We start from the raw sequence: 21,046 nt of genomic DNA on the forward strand, positions 1-21,046 counted from the left end.
CTCTTGCATTGATGATGTCAATAAATTTTGTTATTGCTCAGCTTTAACTTGACAAATAACGAGATGAAACAAAGTCAGGTGATTTCTAGGAGTTTCCACTACAAAATGATGCAGTTTTCACGAAAATTGTTTCAGTAGTTTTTACGCCAACTTGGACCAAATAGACACAACGTTCTTATCATATTATTATAGATATAAGTGCGCTAGAGTGTTACTACAGTTCAGTGTTATATTCCTCCTGCATATTGTAGGCAGCTAGCTGTTTCTGTACTTACTATATCAACATTGTAAGAAAACGAATGGTGCATACACACGGTCAGATTTGTCAGATGTGTCAGATGAACGATTGTACGATCTGAATGATCTGAACGATTTGATGAACGATTTGACCAACGATTTGAACTATGAATGATTTTTGACTGCATTAAAATGACTGAAATCGTCCAAAACTGACTGCAAACACATCAGATGTCAGATATCGTTATCTGACCATTGGGAACGCGCATCGTTCATCGTTCAAACATGTCAGATATGTCAGATTTTCCTTCAGATATGAACGACTGAACGATTTTTTAAAACATCAACGTTTAAGGTGATGCAGATTTAAAACAATGCACCAACTAGAAAACAGACATTTTTTTTACATTTAATTGATATAGAATGTATAAACACACAGCTCCAGCTAGTGGATGTCTGTTGAACTACAAACCCTGATGAAATAGAATATACAGTACTTGTATTTCTAATATTAATTATGCAGACCACACTATAGTATAATCAACACACTTTTTGCCAGTGCGACACATGCTATAATTAAACCAGATTAAATCTCAGATCATTCCTTGGAATTAATGGGCATGGTTCTGTCACATATCGGGTTCTTAGCCCCACTTATCCTGTCCGGCGCTGTCACTTCATGATTGCCCGCACTTCCCTGGTTGTCCACAGCACTCCTAAAGCACAGCCTCTCCATTGTACACAAACTGTACTGCTGCATGGGAGTGGCCATATTGGATTCCTGTCAGTTGAACTCTCCAGACCAATCGGATCCAGAGTCACGATGACACGACTCACTCTATAGGTGCTAAGAGCAACCTATTTAAAAATGCTTCAGTGATCTAATCATTCCCAGAACTCACTTTTATGGTAGAGGATTACTCCCTGGCTCCAGGTTTCAGTTGCTCCAGCTCTGTACCTGTATTTCCTTTCTTCGCTATGTTACACAAAGGGGGGTATTCAATATGTAGCGAAAAGTCCATGCTGGATTTTCCACTCCACATCGGAGGTTTTAACGGGAATAAAGTATCGGGCGCGTGCCCGCTTTATCCACGTATTCAATTAGGAATCAGCGAAAACGGGAGCCGGCGGAAAGGTATCGCAAAAAATAGGGAATTTTCGGGAGATGTTCCTGGGACGGGACCCCTCTAAAGATGTCCAGACATGGGGGATCACTATGGGTACCCCCGTTTTGGCTGCTGAAGGGAAGTCGGGATTTTAAATAGCCGTGACAGGTACATAAATGCGCCTGTGAAGAAATGCATTTAGGATTTTTTGGGGGGAAAAAATAACTATGGCTATCAAATTTGGGGTACATGAAAATTTTTAAGTCCCTAAAATTATTTTTTTTAATTCTTCAAAAATGCACCTGCCGCTACTAGCAGCAATGAAGAAAACACCTGCCGCATACTTGGGAACCCCTCTGGAATTAATTTCGGTACTTTAGAAGTTTGTCCCCCTTTATTTTTTCACCCCAAAATTAAACTTAATTTTTTGAGGGTGTCCCGATTTTTTTTTAAAAAAAACTTTTTTGGACACATATTTTTAGGGGACATTCCCAAGGGTGCAGGCTATTTTTTTAAGCCAGCACCCCATACCCCAAATCTGCACTTTTTATCGCCATGTAAAATATGGTGAAAAGTTATCCCCATTTTTTAACAAAGTCTTTTCGCACCGGCGAAAAGTCTTTGAAATTCAATATGGGGATAATTAAAATAGGCGAAAATTACATCATCGGCGATAAATTATCACCGATAACGGGTCTTGCTACCAAATTGAATACTGCCCTAAGTGCCTGATCTCCTGCAACCACACTGTTATACTTAAAGGGGTATACAAACAGCAGCGGTAAATTACCTCGCAGGGGCATGCCCGGGTCTATCAAATTAGCCCCGAAGTCAGCCTGACGTTGGCACTTATTCGGGGGGGGGGGATTCGGGACCTAATGTGTCCTGAAAGAGAATTCAAGATAACTGACATTTTTTCACCTGAAAAAAAGCAAAAACACATAGGTGTCGTGATAAGCTCGCGGACCTATGTGTTTTCGGGAGAACTATCCTATTATTTTGACCCAAATAATAGGATAGGGTGAAAAAAAACATGGCAAAAAATCCCCATTTTTCGAAGATCGTGGGGGTCAATAGCGCCCGAACAATGTTCGGGGCTAATTGGATACCGCCCTTAGTGCCTTACTTCTGCAAGTGTTCGATTTCCTGCATATGCTTCACTTATACCCCTTTTTCACCAAAATTCCGGGTCTGACCCGGAGTTTAGAACAGAGGCCCTGATTCAGAGCCGGACGCTCTAACAGAGCGCTCGCTCTGAATCAGGGCGTCTTTTGTTTTTATAGAGCAGCCTCCTGGCCGCTCACATTGCTGTGGGTTGCCACCCACAGCTAATGCGAGTGGCCAGGATGATGGTCGTGATGGTCAAGACAATCGCGACCATCGGGCTTGCGACGAGACCCTTGTGGTAGGGTCTCGTGGCCGCAAGTCCCAGAGAGCTTTCGGCTCAAACAGAGCCGAAAGCTCTCCCACTGACATCACTTGTGATGTCAGTAGGGCCGCCCCCAAGCGGTAGGCGTTCTCATGGGAATGCCTCCGTCTGGGCCGCCAGCCCCCGGCCCACCCACCAAAGGGGGCGTGCTGTCACTCAACAGCAACAGCACGCCTCCTTTGGTGCGAGTTCCGGAGCGACAGATTGCCCGTCGCTATCCGGGTCTCGCGCATGCGCACGACGGAGCATGCACTCTGGGCCACGATCGACCCGGTTGCGAGCGCTCAACGCTTGCGCCGGGTCTGAATCAGGCCCAGAGTTCCTATCTGGATCAGACCCGGAATTTAGCCGGCGCCAACTCGGGATATTCCAGAGTCAGCGCCACTCACACCGGAGTCGGGTCTGCATAGACCCGGCTTTCCCGGCGTGAAAGTGGACGCTTGGAGATGATGTCATCTCCAAGCGCCACTGAAGCCGGACCAATCGGCCGGCTTGCAGTGCACTAGAGGTCATCATGACCCGAAGTGCGCTGTTCTAACAGCAGGGTTTCACGGGCTACGCCCATGTTAAACCCTGTATTTACCTGGGTTGGATTGCCGGGTCACTCGACCCGGCGATCCAACCCTCTCCCCTTTTACACCAGGGAGCTGCCCGGGTTAACCCTGCTATAACCCGGGTTTTAGCTCCGGTGTAAAAGAGGTATTAGTGTCTATTCTCCAGCAAAGCATATTGAGTTTCAGGTTCCAATTCCAGCTCTGCAGCTCAGTGTGTAGGTTCCAGGTCTGTGCTCCTGTATTTAGTGTACAGCCCTGAGTACCTCATTCCAGGGGGTATATTTATTGATTGGTTGCTATGGGCAACATCTCCACTTCTAAAAACTCTCACTTTAGTAAATTTACCCCCTGGTTTCAGTCCTGAGTCTTGAGTTCTTGACTCCAGTTTTAGCTTGTGCCATACTTACCGACTTTGTTTAAATTCTTTTCGGGAGCAGACCCGGAGAGCTCCTGCTGTAGGCCGGTTGGGGAAAGGGGTGAGAGGGGGGGCGGATGGTTGACGTAATTAGGCCATGCCCCTTTCCTGGGAAAACTGCAATTTGCTGGTTCACGAGGGGGCGATGCTAAATTATGTATATCAAGCAGTTCCCCATTAAATCTCCCCATCCTGCCCGCTTCACTAGGAGTGGGCAGGATATGGAAGATCTGCCTACACTTCCGGGGGTGCAAGGGGCTACCCACAAAATTGGGAGCCTCCCGCAACTTCCGGGAGTGTAGGCAAGTAAGGCTTGAGACCGTTCTCCATTGGCTGTATGCTCGTGATTTCCCAGCAGTGGGTTCCAGCTCCACATTCCTGGGATCAAGTTCTGGAGTTGAGCGCTCCACAATATGTTCCAGGTTGTGTTCACTTTGGATTCCAGTTCTATACTCCGGTCCAGTCTCTGGTCTGGTGACCTAACCTGTTGCCAGTGCTACACCGGTCCTGGTGTTTTTTAGATGAGCAGAAGTCTTCTTAAAGCATCCAGTTTCAGCTTTAAGCCAGATTCAACTAGATTCAAGGGCCCTGATACAGATCAGCAAAAACAGACATCCTTGACAGGTTCTTCTTATCTTTACATATAGAGCGAGTTCAAATTAAAACTTTGAGATTCCCCTTTTTTTGAAAGTTTAGCTAATATCCAACTGCACACCAATTAGCGTCTGTAGAACTGCTGAGATAGTGCTAAGAGGTACATATCATTTTTCATTATATTAAAATTAAAGCTCAAAAAGCCCCTATGACTGACTTTACAGATCTGCAAGGTAGACTGTGTAGTGCAGCTTTGGTTCATTTTTGGGGCGTGGGTCCCCCTGGATTTCTTTGGCTGATCTGTTTCAGGGCACCGCATTATAACACATTTTTCCTTTATAACACATTTTAACCCTTCACTGTTTGTTTATTATATATGCACTTTTTATTATCATTCTTTATATGCAGCCTAGGCTGCTCTTAACTATTTCTTTTACACTGCACTTTTCTAACTATGGCGGTGCCCTGGGGCGGCTTAGCTGGGCCAGTTTGGGGGTGTCCTGCGCTCTGGATTTGAATCCTAGTATGTTAGGGACCTACCCGACATAGGTTACCCGGATGCGGTGGGTAGGACCATAACCTTGGCCAAGATTATGCTAAAAAACTCTATTCATTGCAAAAGTGTATTTATCTATATACAATCAGTTAATTTGGAGTTGAGCACCTGTACTTCTTTTTTTTTTTGTGCATAGATCTGCAAGTAACCAATAAATCACAAGTTAAAGAAAATTATCATAGAAAATAAAACATTTTTGAAACTTTATTAGCAGCAAGAAGAACAGAGCAATGGGATTCCAAATATGTAAACTTAACAGATATAATCCAAGTACGAATACATTGTCATCAGCAAACAAATTTGACAGACGAAATTACATTTGTACAAGACACACCTAAAAGAACAGTGAAGCAGCAATCCATGGTAAAAACACAACAGATAATAAAGATAAAAATATCATCACTAAACGCTCACTAAGAAGATACATTCACATTGTTCAAAAACCATGATATACAGTATAGTAGCTTTGGCGCTAAAAAGGAAAACCTCTAATTCGATTTTTCACTTCAGTTGTTTAAATGGTGGCAAACCAAAAAGAGAAAATTAATACTTAAAGAACAGCGCTGTGAAAATGAAAGAATGTACCCGCAATTTAGTCAATTAAATTTTAATCATAAAATATATATCACTACTCTAATAATGAGTGTTCCATGCATGAAAGACATCACAATAGTTTTCAAATCATGTCAATACAATACAAATATGTAGCAATAGTTTGATATGTTTAAACTGCAACAACAGTACCAATAAATGAATGAAATCTGAATCCCCACAGTTCTAACATGAACCCCAGACAAAAGTAACCAATTAAGGGGCACATGTATCAAAGCTTGATGTGAGATAAAATTGTGAGATACAGTATATATTCCACATCGTGAATATATACAGGGGTTCCCAATCATGGTCCTCAAGGCACACTAACAGTCCAGGTTTTAGGGATAGCCATACTTGAGCACAAGTGACTTAATTAGTACCTCAGTTATTTTGATTTAATTATCTGTGCACAATCATGGATATCACAAAAACCAGGACTGTTAGTGTGCCTTGAGGACCGAGGTTGGGAATCACTGCTCTATGTGAAGTACCAAGGGATACAAAGAAACCTTTTGGGGAACATCAATACCTGGTCCCAGGTGAGTTAATTCCCTATGGGGAAAAATTGTATCTCATTCAGTGAAGATATCTTTATTGATGGTGGTCAATGAAGTTAAATAAACCTTTATAGGAATATAGGGTACCTCTAGTAGGTGAGTGCCCAAGTGATTATTCCATCTCATTGTATATGTTTTTGTTGGATTGACTCTTAATTATTGTTCTATCTCCCCTGTTTGAGACAAATCGCATCCAGAAAACAGGAGAGGATTGCATATTTGTGACAGCGCCTGTGGAACGCTTACTTTCGTCTGTATATATATCACCAACCAATCAGCTTCTAACTTACATTTTGCAGGCTGTGTTTAAGTAATGATAGTTTGGAGCTGATTGGTTGGTGATATATATTTCACAATTTTATCTCACATCAAGCTTTGATACATATACCCCTAAGTCCTCACAGCTGCGTCCAGCTAGAGAGGAATATCTCTGTGTAGAAATAGTTGTTAAATCCACACACTGGCTGTGTGTATTTGATAAAAAAATAAAATCTATAGAATATAAGAAAATATATGAATATGATATAAAATCGCCTTGTTGGGACACTACTTAATCGTAACTATGGGCCTGATTCAGACCCGGTCGCAAGCGCTGAGCGCTTGCAACCGGGTCGATGGTGGCCCACAGCGCATGTGCATGATGGAGCCGGCTCCATCGTATGCATGCGTGAGACCCGTCTAGCGACGGGAAATCCTGTAGATGTTGAGTGACAGCTCGCCCCCTTTGGCAGGTGGGTCGGGGGGGTGGCTGCCCAAACGAAGGCGTTCCCGAGGGAACGCTTGCCGTTTGGGGGCGGCCCCACTGACATCACGAGTGATGTCAGTGGAGAGCTTCCGGCTCTGTTAGAGCTGAAAGCACTCTAGGGCTTGCGGCAACGAGACCCTACCACAAGGGCCTCGTCGCAAGCCCGATGGACGCGATAGTCTTGACCATCGCGACCATCATGGCCGCTCGCTATAGCTGTGGGTGGGCACCCACAGCTATGCGAGCGGCCAAGTGGCCGCTCCGAAAAAAAAAGCCTGGCCCTAATTCAGAGCGAGCGGCTCTGAATCAGGCCCTTTGTTCAAATAGCACCCATGGTGATAAATCTCCACTGTGAGGATACCTGTTGTTTTTATTAGGTGAGGACAGTGCTGTGGAAATAAAATCCAGTAGCCCTACTGGACTTTATTTCCACAGCATTATCCCCACCTAATTATGCCGTCTACAGTATATAGAATCTATTCTCCACGAGAGACTATACTGTGGATGCTGGATATTTCCTCCGATTTACGGAGTTCATTCGGGACAAACCTCTTGGCTAAGCATCGCTGTGAGTGGACACGCTAACCAAGCAGCATGTCACGGTCCAGATTGAGAGATAGAGAGAGGGGAACTCGTCAAGACGCTACATCAGGTATACCTCGCGGCAGACGTCTCTCCACAAGAGACCTGCTGATTAACCTCAAGGTGACAACTACACAGGGATTAAACTCGGATCGAGGTGTGGAGAACGGGGGACCTGTTAAGCCACTACATTGGGACCACCCTGTGGCAAACGCCACTTCATTCACTACCCGTTGGCTGTTTCCCATGGTAATGGCTGCATAAAAGTAAAACAGCATACAGCATCTGCTGACACACTGAAGGTTGCTTACACCTGTATTATTGCTGACCAGACATTTCAGCAATAAAAACAACAGGTGTCCTCACAGTGGACATTTGTCACCATGGGGGCTATTTGAACAAAGTTCAGATTAAGTAGTGTCCCATATCATATTTATATATTTTCTTATATTCTATAAATTAAATTTTTTTCAAATACACACAGCCAGTGTGTGGATTTAGCAACTATTTCTACACAGAGACATTCTTCTCTAGCTGGACGCAGCTGTGAGGACTTAATTGGTTACTTTTGCCTGGGGTTTATATTAGAACTGTGGGGATTTAGATACATTTATTGGTATTGTTGTTGCAGTTTAAACATATCAAACTATCGCTACATATTTGTATTGTATTGACATGATTCGAATACTATTGTGATGTCTTTCATGCATTGAACACTCATTATTAGAGTATTGAATTATGTTTTATTATTCAAATTTATTTTACTAAATTGTGGGCACATTCTTTCATTTTCACAGCGCTGTTCTTTAAGTATTAATTCACATTGTTCAACATGTGCACCGCAGATGGGAGAACACAGTCAAGCAAATGTCCTGTGCGTGCCAACAGTGTTCTGAACCTCTTTTGAGATGGAAGATTGTCAAAGTATGTGGATCAATCACTATGGAAGCCACCCTCCTCTTCTACAAATACTTTGCTTCATATACTTCCTGACTTCCATTTCTGAGTGAACTCTTCTCTCCACCCTTCTTTTTTCCTCTCCTTTCCTCACTTTCTTTCCTCACCCCCGTAACCCCTCCGTTGACTTACCGCTCCCACCACACTTTTTATTTGCCTTTTTATTGCAGCAGTTTTGCGGTAACACTTTTGGATACCTGCCCCGTGCCTATTATTGTTGCTTCTTTAGGGCTTTTATGTTTATGTACAGATGTATTCACATAAACCTATCCTCAAATAGTCCAGTTTAGCACGTTATCCCCGTATTTTGTGACTTAGCCGTGCCAAAACATTGGTACTTAATCCTAAGTACCTTGTACAATATAAGGGAACAAACACACAAAAGTGAAGAAAAAGCAACTTGCTTGTGGCTAGCAGGGTGCCTGGAATGGCACCCAGGATTGTTGCTGCAACACCACCGGAGCGTGCTTTAGATGCTCCAGAAAGGCAACCTGCAGCCTGAACAGCCAATCAGAGCATACTCAAAATGTTCCGGTCAGTGGTGCACTTAACGGTGCTGCCGTCCCCATCCCTTCTGCACGACATATTGATGTCTAAGCACAATGTCATGATGAGGGGAACTCAGGGGGCAGGGCGGCACAGGGCGCATTTGAGTCCTGTTACTGCACAGTCCAATTCAGTCTGCTTATCACCAGCTACTAAATTCTGCTTAGCAGGATTATCTAAACTGAAGAATGAGTGTTACTTGCTTAACCAGTTGCCTGGCGTGGCCGCATTGTTTGTGACCGCACCAGGCAGTGCATTAACTGACATAGTCGCAAACGATGCAGCCTGTAAGACACGCACAATGAGCGGCTGCTGGAAGATAAAGTTTCAGCAGCCCCCACTAGCAGGGGGAACTCCCGGCCCCTCTGCATACTGTATCTGCACCCTCCCCAAATGACTGCCGTGATATCAGCGATCACTGCTAATCAGCCAGCATGGCAGGAACCCCCAGCCGGCGGCTGTAGAGAGCAGCAGCTGCCGGGGTTATTTAAATTACCCCCCTCCTCCTCCCCAGGGTGTACCTGGCAGCTGAGGAAATCAAAGTCTCAATGGTCACGATGTTCCGAACATTGTTGGTCCAATATACTGATATTAAAAAAAAAAATAAAAGATAAAATTAAAGTGTAATTTGTTCAATACATCTTTTTTGTCAAAATCTGTCTGTTTGGTATCTAGATTTATATTGGAAGCTGTGGTGATATTACCAACTATTATGCCTTTAATTGACCTTACCTAGGTGAGCAGACAGGATTTTCCTTTTGATATAAAACAGACTTACACTATAGGCTTTTCTATGGTTTTTGGGGGGCCTGCGCAGAGGGATTATTACTTTTGTAAACTTGCTTAAAGTATTATAGTTCTCCTCTTCAGTATCATCCATGTTGGGAACAGAGTAGCTGATGAAAAAACTAGCCCTTCTTATCCACAGGATGGAACGGTGATGAGGATGTTTTTAGTCAGTTAATCTGGCTAGACTAGACCAACTTTCATCCAACCATCCAACTAGTTGGCTGGTTGGAATGAAAATCTGGTAACATATGGGAGTACATGATGATCAGCAATTTGCTCCTAAATGCCAGAAAACAGATTAAAATAGTCATTCAGACAAGTTTGTTAAATGTTTGATCTAAACAATTTGTTCAAACAACAGTTTTTGTCCATTTTCTGGTGTTTGGGAGCAAATTGCTGATTGTCATATGCTTTCATACCTTACCAGGTTTTCATTCCAACCAATCAACTAGTTGGATGTAAGTTGGTCTAGTGTGTGGCCAGCTTTATATATGTCTGCATTCTATTTTGCTGCTTGTAGTTGACAGCAGCTACTGGTTGTACTACCTTTCTTACATGTCTCCAGCAGAGGGCTCACACTTCCCATCTCAAGATCAGCTGAAAGGAACACATTTGGCTCTGGTTATTTGTGTCTTGCATGACATATTATTCTATTCATCTGCATTCCTGAGCTGTTCTAATGTTGCCTTTGCACCTGTATGCTTTGACTTTGCCTTGTTCCTATAACATGTTGTTACTATATATATATATATATATATATATATATATATATATATATATATATATAATATATTATACACACACATATATATATATATCTATTACATTCTTTACTTTTGATTTTGAAAGGGTTCACAGCATGTAAAAACAGTTACACTGCAGCATCATATGGACAAAATATAGATAGTAACAATTCTGTTATACATCAAATATGCACTAACAAGAACACAATATATCAGTAAATTCACCAACATTTGCATTCAAAACATTGAGTAATCATAACATACTTAACAAACCTATAACACAATAAATATTACCAAGAAGATCCTCCGGCGCTAAATAAATCACAAAAACGTGCTGGTCTTCTGATCCAGATGGTACAGGTATACGCCCTCTTCTTTAGAGGCACTCAAAAAGAATGAAAACACGTATAGTGCAATAGGTCATTGGATTCAGTAATATATTCAACCCAATATGGCTCTCCTACCGAAAATGGTGCTCTACAACAAGTAGACAAATGGGCATGTGGGGGAAGGGGATCACACGGTTTTCTGCCAAATGATAATTGTTCCTTCACTCTCCCATAACGTCATATGGTAGACACTGGCGTTGGTGCGCTAAATTGAGCACTTAGGATGCTGAGGTGCGGCCTATGTCGCCGGGTTGACATAGGCGTTGGCGCACAGGATTGCGCACTTAGGACTGCGAGTGCACTCTGTGCCGCAGAGATGACACAAGCGGCTGGAAGCAGGAATGCACACCGTGCCGCCTAGATGACACAAGCGGCAAACAGCAGATGTTATGCGGACCGTGCCGCCTGGATTGTACTAACGGCAGACAAGAAATAAAGCAAACAGGAGAACTGGAACTCAACTGCAACAAACAGGAGACTGGCCACAACCGGAAACACATGAAAACGCTATCACCGGCATGGAGTGAAGGACTGGCTGCAATTTAACAGATACAGGGTCCAATCAGAGCAAGCCCTACAAGCTTCCCTAATAACAGACTAGCGTGCACCTGGCCTGTGCACACAGACATGACACTTAACTAGTGTGCAGCTGATACTGCACACAGACAGACAGTAATTACTGAACACATGAGATTGGCCCACAGACAGACAGGAATTAATTCAGTGTCCCAGTAGCAACTAAGACTGGGAACTGCAACCAAGATGATCTGCTAACCGCAGATCCTAACAGTGCCGCTCTATGTGAAATTATATCATTGGACTCTGACAGAAAGAAGAACAAAGCAACACCTTTGATGTGGACATACTAGTTTGCCTGGAGACACCTGGTGTGCTTGTAACCCTGCTTATTTGTCTACTATTACATCTGGTAGACAATACCATTCGGTGAGAGTCCATCTTTTCCCTACCTTATGTGGAGTTTGCTTTTAATCTGTTAATATTTTATGTAGTAATAAATACAGTACTACACTATTGGATATTTCATATTTATTCTATATGTGCTGGACATATGACGTTATGGGAGAGTGAAGGAAGAATTATCACTTGACAGAAAATGGTGTGATCCACTTCCCCCACATGCCCATTTGTCTACTTATGTTGTAGAGCACCATTTTTGGTAGGAGAGACATATTGGGTTGAATATATTACTGAATCTAATGGCTTTTTGCACTATATGTATTTTTATTTATTTTTGAGTGCCGTAAAGGAAGAGGGCGTATACCATCTGGATCAGAAGACCAGCAAGTTTTTATGATCTTTTGGTGATATTTATTGTGTTATACTTGTTGGGGAATGTGAGGTGACACTTCCAGACCAGAGGGTTCTATTGGCTGTCTAATTAGCGCACGTGTTATATTCACACTTGTACTGTTATACGTAACAAACCATATAACCATTTATATTTTTGACTGCATATCATTACTCACAATATTAATTGTGGTTAGTCATTGCTAATATGCCTTGCCCTGTTCTCTCTGTATCTGTACAGTATGATTATTATTATTAATTTCCTAGCAGAGCCCTTATTTCTCAATGGTGCTATTGGCTAGTATATGCTCTCATATTTGTCATGTCCTCCTTGTCTTGACAGTTCATTTTATTGGTACACAAACATATAATATACATGCCTGCAGTCAGGTGTGCGTGCATGGAAAAAAGGGGGGCATGGTCTTGCATCATGGGTTGCCATTTTTCAACAAGACAGCCAAGCAGAGCACCAGTAGGCGGAGCTGCTCAGTCAGGCCTTCAGATGGCTGGACTAGCCCATTCTATTTGCCTGATGGTCAGTCCGGCCCTGCCTGCAGTAGTCTTAGCATTTGATATGTGTATGTTTGTAATTAGGGGCGTATTAATAACTGGGCGGGAGGGGTGATAGGGTGTTTGCAGAAGTTGGCTGATCTGCGAAAGAAGTTGCCTAGTTGGATGGTCTGATGAAAAAGTTGTGTATGGAGCACAGTTTTAAGTTGGACAGACAGCTGGATGAAAGTTGGTATAGTGCAGGGGTTCCCAAGCTTGGTCCTCAAGGCACCCTAACGGTCCAGGTTTTAAGAATATCCATGCTTGTGCATAGATGGTATAATCAAACTGACTGAGGTACTAATTAAGTCACCTGTGCTTAAGTATGGACATCCTGAAAAGCTGGACTGTTAGGGTGCCTTGAGGACCGAGTTTGAGAACCACTGGTCTAGTTTATGGCCAGCTTTAGCTTAAAGCTATTGTTTGAATTTAGATATTGTATAATAGCATGGTTCATTGCATACAGAGCATCTATGTGGGAGGGCATAATAATCTTAGTACGATAGCATATTCTCATAATTAAAAATATTCCAATAATTGATATAAATCCATCATTAAAATTCAATCAGAAATTGCATTCGGGGAATATAATATTCTCATTATGAAAAAAAAAATCTCAGTAATTTACAGTAATAAAAATATATATAGGTATTTATGTAATAGCCTGCGAGTCTGGACACATTTTTAAACCAGCAACTTGGTTTTGCCTTTTTAATGACTGCCGCTTTAAAAATACAGCCAGACTCTCCGAAATCGTCCATAATATATGAATTTGAAACTCCATAAAACTAAATCAGTGGTAAGCTTTGAACACATTTGTATGTTGGGTACTTGAGGTGTAAAATTACTAAAAACAAAATGTCAAAGGTTTGTGATAGATGTGGTATCATTCATAAATATTTATAGTGAATGTTGGTTAACAATATATTATAAAAACCTAACTGTGTTGTATTGAATACAATCTAAAAATACAAAGATGGATGAATTAATGATTTAATTTAAATGACCATCCAATACTCAATTATCTTAAATAGATATATTTGTGCTATGGTGTGAAAAAATTACATAGTTACATATTCTGTAATACCCCTTTTACACCGTTTTAAAAATCCCGGGTTGATGCACATGAACGCGTATCAACCTGGGATTTTATGGATAGAAAATGGGTCACAATAGGTGCGCTTCTATATTGATGATATGCTACAAAGGGTTCTGGTGCACACCCTATTGAACACACCAAATATAAACAGAAAATAACAGAGAGAACGAACCCTGAGCACACCTTGATAAAGGCTTTCTCAAGCAGAAACGTGTTGGTGGTGGAGTTGTGAGGAGGTGACCATCCAGACTGGGTTACAGCAGGTAGATTCTTGGTCCCAGGAGGTATCCTGTGTATGTTATATCAAACGCTTGATGGTGTTTGTATACACCTGGTCTTGAGGTACGCTTATTCACAATTGTTTTAAAGAATTTTACCTCATAATAAAAAATTGTATCACACTATTTGCGACCCGTTTTGTTCCCCTTCTTATCATTTGAGGAACAAGGGATGTGCACACTGGTGTGAGAAGAGGATAAAGTGAAAAATTTGATTGGACTGACTGACTGGATTTTAAGAAGCTATTTTTACCTTTTTACCTACCGGTATTTTGGAAATTGAGGAAATCTCTCCCTATTAAGTACATTTCAGAACAATTTTAATTCATGTGTCAACGGACATTTGCATTATATCAATATTAGACTGTGATCCCCAATTAAGATTGTGCTCAGGGTTCGTTCTCTCTGTTATAACCTGGGATTTTAGTCAGTGTAAATGGATCCACCCGGGTCCAGGGACCCGGAGATCCAACTCAGGTAGCTTGCAGGATTGGCCACAGGTCATTCTCGAGTCACCCTGCTGTGTAAACAGTGCGTTCTGGGTCACAATGACCGGGTTTGCGCCGCAAGCTGACCTCTTGGCCGGCTTCAGTAGCGCTTGGAGATTACATAATCTCCAAGTGTCCACTGCAACCAGGGCCTGCCCGACCAGCGCTTTCAACCCGCCCTCCCTGCCTCTGAACCGATGCAGAGAGTGAGGTAAGAGGGATGGTGCGGGGAAGAGCGCTGCTTACCTGCGCCAGAAGAGCCGGGTCACACCTCCTCCACTTCTCACAATTTGCCCTTGACAATTTTCTGTCCTTGGTTCAATGTCAATAGAAATGTTTGTCTAATTAACTTTTCATATTGAGGAGACTAGATCTAGATGGATGGTTTCCAAATGCTTGATTTTAGAGACCAATCCATGAACTCAATTAGCACTTAACCAGCTTTAATATGCATCGCACAAAGGAGCTCATTCAGACCCGCTCGCAAGTTGCGGTTGCTCGCTGGCAAAAAGGAGCCGGTTATTTAAATGAAGTGCTCGCACTGCGTCCCGTAAGGACGCCCACTATGTTTTAGCGAGCTATAGCAAACTGCGCTCACAAGTGTCTAAAGACGCCCCCTTGCCACTCGCAACACACGTCATCTCCGGGAAATGTAGGATAAATCGGGACCATCGTGAGCCATCGGAGCTGCGAGCTGCCCTTGGGGTTGCCTTAACCTGCAGCAACCACAGCGATCAGTGCTGGCTGAAATACATGCAGGTGACGTGTACAATGACGCTACTTTGCTAATTATGCATGCCCTTTAAACAGCGTTTTGGCGGCCTGACAAGCCTGCGTTCGCACATCCACTCCCCCGTTCACAAGCACCTACCCTTGTTACCACCCACAAACAGCACTATCTGTCACTCAAAGTAGCGACCTGATAGTGGCTTACGAGCAACCAAAATCAGATCGCAAAGACTGGCTTGCGCACACGCACTGCAAATTATATGCATGCGCAGATGGGCAAAAATCGCTCAGAGCGAGTGATCGTGCCTTAGCGAGCGGGTCTGAATCAGGTCCAAAGTGTATTGTGTTTCATAATTCTAGCATATATAGCACCAGCGATCACAGTATGCCATTAGATGCAGCAGTAGGGCCATCCTGCCTTAAGCTGAGTGTTTTTAATTCACAAATAGGCTCCATTCTAGAGCACGGGAGCAAAACGGGAGTCTGGGGGAGAATCTAACACTGCTCTGGACTTATATGTACATATTGGGCTTCTTATGCACTGGATAACAGTATTAATAATTAACCCTATAGATGGTCTATAGCAGTGCAACCCTAACAGTACATGTTTTCCATATCTCCTAGTTGGTACACACATATATTCATTTCTGTCTGACAAATGTTAATAGATCCACAGGTGGTGCTACTTATTTAATTTCTGATACTGAGGAGAACATGCAGCACTAGTAAAATTGTATTATATACTACTTATTTTGTGGTCATGGTGTGGACTGGGGAGGGGGATTTCCAGGCAACCAGAGACCCCCTATGTTTGCCAATGAGCACAGAGTTCCCCACTGTAAAGGTGGGTATACAGTAGATGATAAGCCACCTGATTGGGCCGACATATCGTCCACATCGGCAACTATGTTGGACCGTGCATGCTCCCGGGGGGGGTTGTTTATTGACAGATCAAGTGTACATGCTGCTCAATCTGTCAATTTGATGAACGACCCCATGCATTTGGATGCGGCTGGTGATTGACATATTGTGCGGTCGTTCACCATATCGTGTGGTGTGTACGGACCGCACGATATATTGCCCGTCACATCGTGGGTCGGCTGGGTACACAGATTGTCTAATGTTTATCCAGCTTAATAGTATAGAGAGGGCGGTATTCTCTGCCACTGTAACTATAGACAATTTGTTATGCATGTTTAAAAGTGTGATGGATGCAGGGCCGGCGCAAACTGCTCAGCAGAACCTGCACTGCAGGGAGGCGCCAGGCTGAAGAGCTGCTCTCCCAGTAGTTGTTGCCGGCTGCCGCTGTGACAGGCATTGGCAGCCTGCTACAAAGAAGCGCGACCAAGCTTAGGCTCTTCACACCGTCCCAGCCCTTGCAGATCGCAGGTTGGGCAGGGTGCCTGGTAACTGTACTGGACTCGTTACTTCCCAACTCCATGTCCTCTCTGAACGGCTGCCTGCTCAGGATCCCTCCCTCCCTGCCTGAGACCCCCCGAGTCTCCACCCCATCCAATCCTCTACCTGTCACTACCGATCCCTGACTGTGCTCTTCTGTTCTGTTTAAGCTCCTGTGACTGTCACTGACTTGCTCTGTCCCCTCACCGCGAGTCTCCGCCCCTCCTGTCTGGCACTACTCTGACTTGAGTCTATTCTACTGAATATACTCATTGCCTGTCCTTAGCCAAGACCCCGCCAATCACACAGAGTCCCCACTCTCTCATCTACCCTGACTGACTATTCTATTCCCTCCTGGCTAAGACCCCACCCCTTGCTCAAGACCCTGCCCACCCATATACCCAGACTCTTCTAATCAATTCCCTCCTGTTCCTTGCCAAGACCCCGCCCCTTTGCCCTGAGTCTCCACCCCTTTCCCAGTGTCCTGTCTCTGAATTATAGTCCTGTACCCTGGCTTAGAGCTCTGGAGGGACCAGACACTTCCTCCTTCTGGTATGTTCTAGTGGATGGGTGAAAATGTTTAAATAATATCTAGGGAGATGGTATATTTATGCAAAGGGGAGGGTTGTATTTTTATTTATTTTTTGTTCTTTACTGGGGGGAAGGTTAATACTGTCTGTGCTGGGGATGGTGTATTAATATGTGTGCATGGGTATTAATATTCTGTGTGTGTGTTTGTGTGTGTGAGGGGTGTATTCATGTTATCTGTTGTATGTGGGTCAATGATGCTCTGCATTATCTGGTAGTCACTGCGGCGCTCTGCGTCACTGTCTCTCTGCGGTGCTCATCTGACGGTCACTGCAACTCTCTTTGCATTGTCTGGTGGTCACTGCAATGGAGCATTATCTGGTATTCACTGCAACGCTCTCTGCATTATCTGGCGTTCACTGCAACGCTCTCTGCATAATCTGGCGGTCACTGCAACTCTTTGCATTATCTGGTGGTCACTGGGATGTTACCTGTATTATCTTACGGTCACTGCGATGCTCTCTATATTATTTGGGAATCACTACAACAGTCTGCATTATCTAGCAGTCACCTTTAATTTAAAATTAACTCCACCCAAGTGCTGCAATCTATTTTCGTACTAAGATGGGCCTATCTCAAACTAATAGTAATGTTGTACATGAGTTTAAATGAATGGTCATGCACTGCTGCCTGAATGAATTATCGGTTTTGTTTATAGTGTCATGATTTAGCTCAGTAATATACTGTACAGCGTTTCCTAATAATATCCTATAGGTTTACTTGCTGTTTAAATGTTTGAAATTTGCTTGTTTTTCGAACAGCCTGGGAGATGACAGAGAGGATGACCCATGAGGGAGTTGTTTGTCGCCAGCAGGGAGGTGCCACTGACACCTTCTCTATATGCTGGGTGCCCGCTGAGATTTTGTTACCAGCTTGCGCCCGGCGACTCCCTCCCTGCAGCCAGAGGCTGGAACTCATTTCTGAGCTCCATCTTCTGGCTCCCACAGTGTGTGTAGGAGGAGACGTCATGACGAGCCTGAGGAGCTGTCGGACAGCAGAGGGCACAGGTGCAGGGTTTCAGGTAAGTATAGTGTGACAGTGTCAATATGTGAAAGGGGCATTATTACTGTGTGTCATTATGTGTAAGGGGCACTTCTACTGTGGGCATTGTGTAAGGGGCACCACTACTGTTGGAATTGTGTAAGTACTACTGTGGGCATTGTGTATAATAGGTACTACTGTTGTCATTGTGTATAATGGGTACTACTACTGTGGCCATAATGTGTATGAGGGGCAGTACTATTGGCATTGTGTATAAGGGGCACTACTGTGTGTCGTAACAGAAGGGTCACTACTATGTGGTGTAATGTGAATCAGGGGCACTATTGGCCTGATTCAGCAAGGATTGCTATTGCTAATGCGTATGCAGTTGGGCGGTTGTTGCGTACTGCGCATGTGAATGCATCGCAGTGCGTATGCGCAAAGATGCCCCTGCGATCACGGAGACCACAGAGATCCATCGCAGAGTGATTGGCAGGCAGTGAGCCGTTTAGTTTGGTCGGCTAAACACAGGCATGCCTGTCCATTTGAAAGTCGTTGCATGGACGTGCATTAGCCAGTGCGATTGCATACGCACAGGGCCGCTATCAGGGGGGGACTGCCGGGACTGTAGACCTGGGCCCGAGCACTCAGGGTGCCCTCCCGGCACCTGCTATTGCCTCCTGCCCGCTACTAATGTTCTGGCCCACAGTTGCAGACAGTGACAGCCAGGCATGGCGGTGGGGGCTCAACCGCTTCTACCAGTACTCTGCAGCCGCCCGCTACTATCCTCCCGGCCGGGCCACCCCCAACGCCACACAATACACAGTGTGTTTGCCAGTGACTCACCAGCCGTGCTGCCCTCCCGCTCCGCATCCCGCATGGGCCAGTGCCCTCAATAAAGTTTTTGTTAATGCTGAAGCAGTCGCGGTGTGACGTAATTACGTCACGCCACTGAATGACAGAGAGGAGCCCCGGCAGGCGGGCAAGTAGTTTTATGAGCCTACAAGTACAAGCAGAGGCTTTCTTCTAAGAGAAGGAGTGAGATAGGTAAGTTACTGTAAGTGTGTATGTCCTTGTATCCTAAAGTGCATGTATTCAGCCTGTCAGACAGTGGAAACAGAGCATGATAGGGCTGAGTCTGAGAGAACCAGACTGTCCCTGCTCCTGGTGCACCATGGAATACTCACCTCCCATGCTAGCATGCTTCAGCTATTTTAAATATGCTTACATTATTTAGTGCTCTACCCTCTCTGTAATATAATACTTTTCTGCATTTTTTTTTATTATGTATGAATAAGGTAGTGGGGGAAGGGGGGTTGTGGGGGTGGCAGGGGTTGGAGGGGGGCCTGGGGGGGCCCTACCTATTTCATCAGTCCCGGGCCCCACAATTTCTGATGGCAGCCCTGCACACGCAGCTTAAGTACTGACTGCGTGCAACGAGGTTAACAATTTCTAAGTAAGGTCAGGGCTGCTGTAATTCTGCGTGAGAGGTTCTCAATGTTAGTGATGTTTGTGGAAGATTGCAAAGTATTACGGATGTGAGATAGCTGTATTGGGAGGCAGTGGGCATCTCTATGCTGACGGTGCAACAGTTTTGTGATTGCATTCATTAGCATATTTTCGGCAGCAGACCTGCGTGGGATTACAGAGCTGCAATCACAATAGTGATCCTTACTAAATCAGGCCATCTGTGCAGTGGAATGTGAATAAGTTTGTGCTACAGTGTGGAGTAATTTGAAGTGGTGGTACTATTGTGTAGCCATGCTCCTTCCTTGTGAGGCTACATGCCTTTTTTGTGGTTGAAGGCGCGTGCGAGAGAAGGTACAAATTTATAGTTTGCAGGGGGGCGCCGAACACCCTAGCACCGGCCCTGGATGGATGAACTACCTAGATGAAATATGCTACAATTATCTATCCTTACATACCATTATTAGTGTCAAGAATATATCTCACATTTTTAGGTTCAAAACAAAGCTTTTTTTCCCCACAGTGGAAATAAATTTGCAGCTCCCTCCCTGCTTTGTCTCGTCTTCCACTTGATCAGCACAGCTAGAGCTTGTTTTAACAAGCCATGTAGCAATGTAATAATGTATCATTATGAAATCATTTATTTTTATGAAACAGTATAAGAAATGCTACATGGTGTTTCAGGGAATAATAACTTAAACACTGGGAATTGCACCATTGGAGTTTGTTTTGTCATTTGTGGTGTCACAGATGCATGTGTATACGGACTCATAGAAAATAAATATTTCCATGTATAGATCCTTAACTGCCCGAAATCCCGAGGTGATTTGCTCCATAAAGGCCATGTCACCAGCTATGTATTAATGTCAAGTGTTTAGCGTACAGTTACAGTATTACCTACTATCTGTTCTCTCTTTATACAGAAAGCGTGAAGTAATACAAAATGTATTACCCACAGTCAAAATCTGTGGCAACGAGCATCAAATCCACCATTGTTATCGTTCTTTATGTCCCCTACGCGCACCCGTAGGTGTAGCAGCCTGTGGCATTCTGGGAGATGTAGTTTAACGGTCTCTGGGATTGCTAGCAATGGCTGCCTCGTAGTAGGTAATGGGCTTTCCTTGTTTATAGTTGTGCTGTAAAACTTCCAGGACACACCGGTCAGCTTGGTGGCTGTGTGATACCGGCGCCTGTCATGTGGTCAGTACACCAGGCATGTGCTTATATAGCGTTATTATGGATTTGCAGCTGTTTCGGTGTGTGGCTCACTAAATGAATGTCATTATGAGTAGGCATGCCAGTAATGGGCAGCTGCTGCTAGTCTCATCTTGTTCTTCAGCAGCTCAGAGCCGGATACATTATCAGGGT

At 44.0% G+C, this 21,046-nt stretch overlaps 1 protein-coding gene across 4 annotated transcripts in view; it reads left to right on the forward strand.

Moving 5' to 3' along the window:
- The first annotated feature begins 19,975 nt into the window (after positions 1-19,975).
- Positions 19,976-21,046, forward strand: part of UBAC2 (UBA domain containing 2) — a 213,135-nt gene continuing 212,064 nt past the window's right edge. The window contains exon 1 of one of the 4 annotated variants that reach the window (XM_088456568.1): positions 19,976-20,032. The gene's annotated coding sequence lies outside the window, so the exon portion shown is untranslated. The other 3 variants (XM_088456554.1, XM_088456545.1, XM_088456574.1) reach the window with 3 other exon arrangements.

Source organism: Taudactylus pleione, unplaced genomic scaffold, assembly GCF_031769625.1.
Source record: "Taudactylus pleione unplaced genomic scaffold, aTauple2 ptg000041l, whole genome shotgun sequence".
Classification (NCBI taxonomy): Eukaryota; Metazoa; Chordata; class Amphibia; order Anura; family Myobatrachidae; genus Taudactylus; species Taudactylus pleione.